Genomic DNA, 6,122 nt, shown 5'->3' on the forward strand with positions numbered 1-6,122 from the left:
TGACATTTTAAAAATATAAATAGAATTTCATTCTTTAACAGACACCAGAGGACACATTTCAGCAATGTCTGTGGCCACATCCTTTAAAATCTTGCTCTGGTCTACAGTCTGCAGAATAGCTTTAAGATTGCACCAGAATACTCTCTGCATGTGTTCATCTGCCGGCCACTCCAGGTACGTTTTCTGCCTCAGCAGTGTTCTTAACTTCAGAAACTTTTTGGGCAGAGAGTCTGTTGGTATGGGCTCCAACAGAACGAAGACCAGAGAGTCGTCGTTCACACTAATCGCCCTGTGCTGGGTGAAGAACAGTTCATTGTTGCACCACTCGCTTTGCACAAAGTGTTTGGAAAGGATGAAGAGGCTCTTGTAGCTGTCCTCCACACAATGGATTATATTGTCCACAATCCACTTCCCAGGTTCAAAATCTCTCTCATGGACACAAAGAGACAGGCCTGACCTTTCTAATTCAGGTACCAGCTGAGATCCCACCCAGGTTGAGTCATGCTGGCTGTAGGAAATAAAGGCATGGTAGCGAAAGGTGGCATTTAGCAGTCGATCAGCCCTCTTGTAGCCTCTCCTTTTCACTCGGATCCAACCCCAAAGCATTTTGGTGTACCAAATACCATCACAAGCATAAACAATGATGGCTAGAGCAACTCCCACCACAGATAACACCGACAGAACCACAGTAGCCTGCAAGCCCGGTTGACAGGACAGCCATCCGTGCTCATATGTCTCCAAACGCCGGCCGGAAAACGATGGCGGGGTGCTGCAAGACTTATCCTGGGGCCAATCTGAGAGAAGGGATTTATTATACACCGTCATGAACCAAAAGGAATCGCAATCACAGCTAAATGGATTGTGGCCGGCTTTCAAAGTCCTCAGTTTGGGGAAACCTTCCATTGATTTCTGGCTAATGAAAGTAATAGCGTTCTGGTCAATGTGCAGGCTTACTAACATAGGAGCCCGAAGATCCTCTGGGATGACCTGTATGCTGTTAAAACTCAGATAGATGTACGTTAGTCTGGGAAACGATGATATAATATTTAAAGGAATAACATTTATGCCTGTCTTCGAAAGGTCTATCTTTTGGAAGTATGGAGATAGTGAAACACATCGTTTCCTAGATTGTTGTGGCTGAGACTCAACTCAATCAGGTGGGGAGGCCAAAAACATGGGTTGCCAATGGAAATAGAGTTGAAACTCAAGTCAAGAGACTAAGAACTTCATATCATTGACGTTTTTGGCAATCTCAGCGAGGTTTCTGAAACGGTTATGGCTTAGCGAGAGTTTCCTCAAGGCTGGAAACACTTTGTGTGATGAACAACCAATCCACCAGAAGCCACTTTCATCCAAGAGGTTGTTTGACAGGTCCAAGACTTTATGGCTGAAATTAGATTGCATGGAAGAATATTCATTCCGGTACCGGAGAACTTCAGGAAGGTTAGTTTGTTGACTAGTTCCATACTCACGTTAAAAGTGGGGTAGTGGTACTGATGGCGGTGTACACCATCAAGTACGAAGGCTCGTAGATTCGTGGTGCGATTCTGCTTTGGAAGCCATCAGGAGTGTCCTCATTGTATGTGATGTTTAAAAACACAGTTTCCTCAAAAGATTATTTCCAAACATATTTGAACAATTTCACCATCACAGAGCTGTTTAGCCAGGTATCTAGGATGCATAAGTTACTGAGGACCCGCAAATCTTTAAAAGCCATGAAAGGTCTTGATGGTACATTGGTCTGGAAATAACTTTACTAACTGAATTTTTTTAGTTTGGGTTTGGTCAAAATCCATATAATCATGTCATTGAAAATGTCGAAGCACTGGCAATAAGTCACTTTCAGAACAACTTCCTGTAATGATTTGAGTTGTGAAAAAGAGCCATTTTCCTAGTTTTGTAATTCCGTTCCATCTCCGAATATGATTTTTTTTTAAAATGGCCATTTTGAAGAGGAACAAAGTCCTTCACGTTAACAGAAGAAGCGTTTTTACTACTGATGGCAAGGATGGAAAGGTAACTTAAGTTACCAAATGAGCCTGGAAGTGCATAACTGGGATATAGATTGATGGATAGGTCTAGGATCCTTAGCTGGGGCAAATGCAAATTAGGAATGACTGTCAGATGGTTGTAGGAGATGTTCAGTACTTTGATTTCAGAGTTGCTGCTGAAGGCATCAGGGGAGATGTATTGAAGTCCACAGTGTGTCACTTTGAGGAAGCAGAGATTAGTTAAACCAGACAGGTCACCGTGAACAATGCTGGAGATGTTGTTGTGGGACACATCTAAGTACTCTATGCTGTTTGATAAATGTGATGGTATCATTGTTAGATCATTATTGGAAAGATCCTTTTGTGTGCTCCGTCAAAGTGGAACAATATCCAACTTCTTCGCCATGTGCTTTTAACGAAATCAGTAAGAGACATGATATAAGCACAGGCCAGATTGTGGACGACATCCTCTGCACATAAAAAGGTTTATATGTGTTAAATAATGAATTAATTATATATGCACACATTTATTTAGCTAAGTGTGCAACTGAATAGCTAAATATGTATATATATATATATATATATATATATATATATATATAAAAAAATATATATATATAAAAAAAGCCGTCAAACGATTAATCGTGATTAATCGCATCCAAAATAAAAGTTTTTGTTCACATAATACTTAATGGCTGAAATTAGATTGCATGGAAGAATATTCATTCCGGTACCGGAGAACTTCAGGAAGGTTAGTTTGTTGACTAGTTCCATACTCACGTTAAAAGTGGGGTAGTGGTACTGATGGCGGTGTACACCATCAAGTACGAAGGCTCGTAGATTCGTGGTGCGATTCTGCTTTGGAAGCCATCAGGAGTGTCCTCATTGTATGTGATGTTTAAAAACACAGTTTCCTCAAAAGATTATTTCCAAACATATTTGAACAATTTCACCATCACAGAGCTGTTTAGCCAGGTATCTAGGATGCATAAGTTACTGAGGACCCGCAAATCTTTAAAAGCCATGAAAGGATCAGTCCTGATGGTACATTGGTCTGGAAACAACTTAACCAGCTGAATTTTTTTAGTTTGGGTTTGGTCAAAATCCATATAATCATGTCATTGAAAATGTCGAAGCACTGGCAATAAGTCACTTTCAGAACAACTTCCTGTAATGATTTGAGTTGTGAAAAAGAGCCATTTTCCTAGTTTTGTAATTCCGTTCCATCTCCGAATATGATTTTTTTTTTAAAATGGCCATTTTGAAGAGGAACAAAGTCCTTCACGTTAACAGAAGAAGCGTTTTTACTACTGATGGCAAGGATGGAAAGGTAACTTAAGTTACCAAATGAGCCTGGAAGTGCATAACTGGGATATGGATTGCTGGAAAGGTCTAGCATCCTTAGCTGGGGCAAATGCAAATTAGGAATGACGGTCAGATGGTTGTAGGAGATGTTGAGTACTTTGATTGCAGAGTTGTTGCTGAAGGCATCAGGGGAGATGTATTGAAGCCCACAGTGTGTGACTTTGAGGAAGCAAAGATGGGTTAAACCAGACAGGTCACCGTGAACAATGCTGGAGATGTTGTTGTGGGACACATCTAAGTACTCTATGCTGTTTGATAAATGTGATGGTATCATTGTTAGATCATTATTGGAAAGATCCTTTTGTGTGCTCCGTCAAAGTGGAACAATATCCAACTTCTTCGCCATGTGCTTTTAACGAAATCAGTAAGAGACATGATATAAGCACAGGCCAGATTGTGGACGACATCCTCTGCACATAAAAAGGTTTATATGTGTTAAATAATGAATTAATTATATATGCACACATTTATTTAGCTAAGTGTGCAACTGAATAGCTAAATATGTATATATATATATATATATATATATATGTAAATATAAAAAAATGTAAATACATAATAAGAACATAATGTATGAAAAATCTAACAAAATAATATAAGTATTTTAAAATATAATAACATAAAATAATATACAGTTTCCTGTACTGTAGATTATTTTTACATATAACATTAAAACATTAGGCTAAATGACTGCTATACACTTGCTTTGACAAAAAATAATATACAAATGATTTATTCTAATAAATATTAGAATAAATAAATGCTTGTTTACCTTATATATGAAACATGAATATTTGTAGTTCAATAAATAATTGTAAGATTTTCTTCCTGTCCATTTACAGCTTGAGCTCTGCTGTGCACATGATTATGTGGCCTTATAAAGACACACCTGCACATGTTATTAACCATATTAACAAAACAATTACACAATGGTGTTTTACGAAGTACTTGAACTTCTCTAAATGCCCAGGCATAAAACCGTAAAAGGGCAACATTTCTCTAAAGTAGTTTATATTAAATGTATCTACCACACATTTAGTTAGTTTAGTTTCATTACTGAAAGGTTGCATTTTAATATGACTTACCTTGTTACTGCACATTTGCATATAATGCGTATGTTAAAGCTGTAGTTGCAACAACTTCCATCGGTGCTATCTATTTTATTTATTTGGGTGTGTTTATAGAGAGAGAAAGAGCATTAACGGATTTCATTGAAAATGTTAATGCACTAATTAAATGTCAATACCACTGCAATCCAGGGGGGGGAAAAAAACAGGGGATGCCAGGGATTTGTTTAATAATGAGCTTTTAAATATTTAACACCAGTCACAATTATAATGGTTTTAGGAGAGAGAAATACCCGGCCTTTTGTTGTGGTGACATCTCTGAGGTCAGGTGTAAAAAGGAACAGTGAAGGGACTTTCCTTACCCCTGTCTTACAAGAACACCTGTTTACATCTGACGTGATTATGCACCTTTGTTTATATTATGAAATGAATTGATTAACAGAAGAAGTTGATTTTTAAAAAATATATATATTTGAAAACATTTCTTCAGAATATATTATGTTTGGTGCTCAGGCATCTTTCTTCTCAAGAAGCTGCTTATAAAGCATAGTGTATGCAGGATTATTAATGACCAAGAACGATTGAAGACTATAAATGAGCAAATAATACAAAAAATATGTGCATGCATGGTTCCTCTTAAGGACAGTTATTAATCATGGTATGTTCAATAAGCAATAGGACTTCTTTAATGGAATTCCAAACAAATGACAACAAATTTTCTATTTGCTTTGGGAAAAGTGTGCTTTTTAAAATTCCCAGCAAAACATTGCATTATCTGTTTGCTATTTCTACCTTCTTTCTCTTTGCTATATTTGAAGTGTGTAATATTTGGCAACTAAGCAGTAGGTTTTGGCATTTACGTGTAAACTCTCCATAAAGTTTTGAAACATGAAACAAGGAAAAGCAATATCTAATTCGGTCTGCTTTTCAGAGAAAAATCTAATATATGGCATCACTTAAAGTAATTAGCTTGGAAATTACACTTTACTCATTTTAAAGAATGCAGATCGAATGCTATAGCTAATCTTCGATAATGTGATTATCACCATAGGCCTACATGTTAAGATTTTAATATCTTTAATATTTTATTCTCAATATTCACTCCAAAAAGTATCTGGACTCAAATTTGTGTACGATCAAATTAAGTACAAACTGTCCCCGATTTAGAAAAAGAACATTTGAATACAGGGCCGTTTCTAGGCATAGGCGAGCTAGGCGGTCGCCTAGGGCGCCACCAGCTGAAGGGGCGCCAATGAGCGCACGTACTGGCACTTTTAGCAGGGTTGTGATAAAGAGTGGCATGGTCACCCTGAAATATGACTGCCGCCCCCACGGGATCCCCCAGCATTATTGGGCTAGAGCAGTGTTTCCTAACCGGGGTGCCGTGTAAAAAATCCTTTTTTTAAATATTTTTAAATTGCTAAAATGTTCATAAAAGCAGCTATTATATAATATCCATTTGTGATGTCGCCAATAATTAGAGATGCACTGAAATTCCGGCTGCCGAAAATTAGTTCACCGCTCAGGTTTCACTTTCACGCGGTGTGACGCTCTGCATATTATCCCGCTCTATGCGTGTGTGTGCTCTCCCGCTCTATGCGTGTGTGTATTATCCCGCTCTATGCGTGTGTGTATTATCCCGCTCTATGCGTGTGTGTATTATCCCGCTCTATGCGTGTGTGTATTATCCCGCTCTATG

The 6,122-nt window shown here is 38.0% G+C and overlaps 1 pseudogene; it reads right to left on the reverse strand.

The window, feature by feature from the left end:
- Positions 1–27: 27 nt before the first annotated feature.
- Positions 28–3,630, reverse strand: LOC107725501 (toll-like receptor 2; annotated as a pseudogene).
- Between the last annotated feature and the right edge of the window lie 2,492 nt (positions 3,631–6,122).

The sequence above is a fragment of the Sinocyclocheilus rhinocerous genome, unplaced genomic scaffold (genome assembly GCF_001515625.1).
Source record: "Sinocyclocheilus rhinocerous isolate Xijiao unplaced genomic scaffold, SAMN03320098_v1.1 scaffold153, whole genome shotgun sequence".
NCBI classification, from domain to species: Eukaryota; Metazoa; Chordata; class Actinopteri; order Cypriniformes; family Cyprinidae; genus Sinocyclocheilus; species Sinocyclocheilus rhinocerous.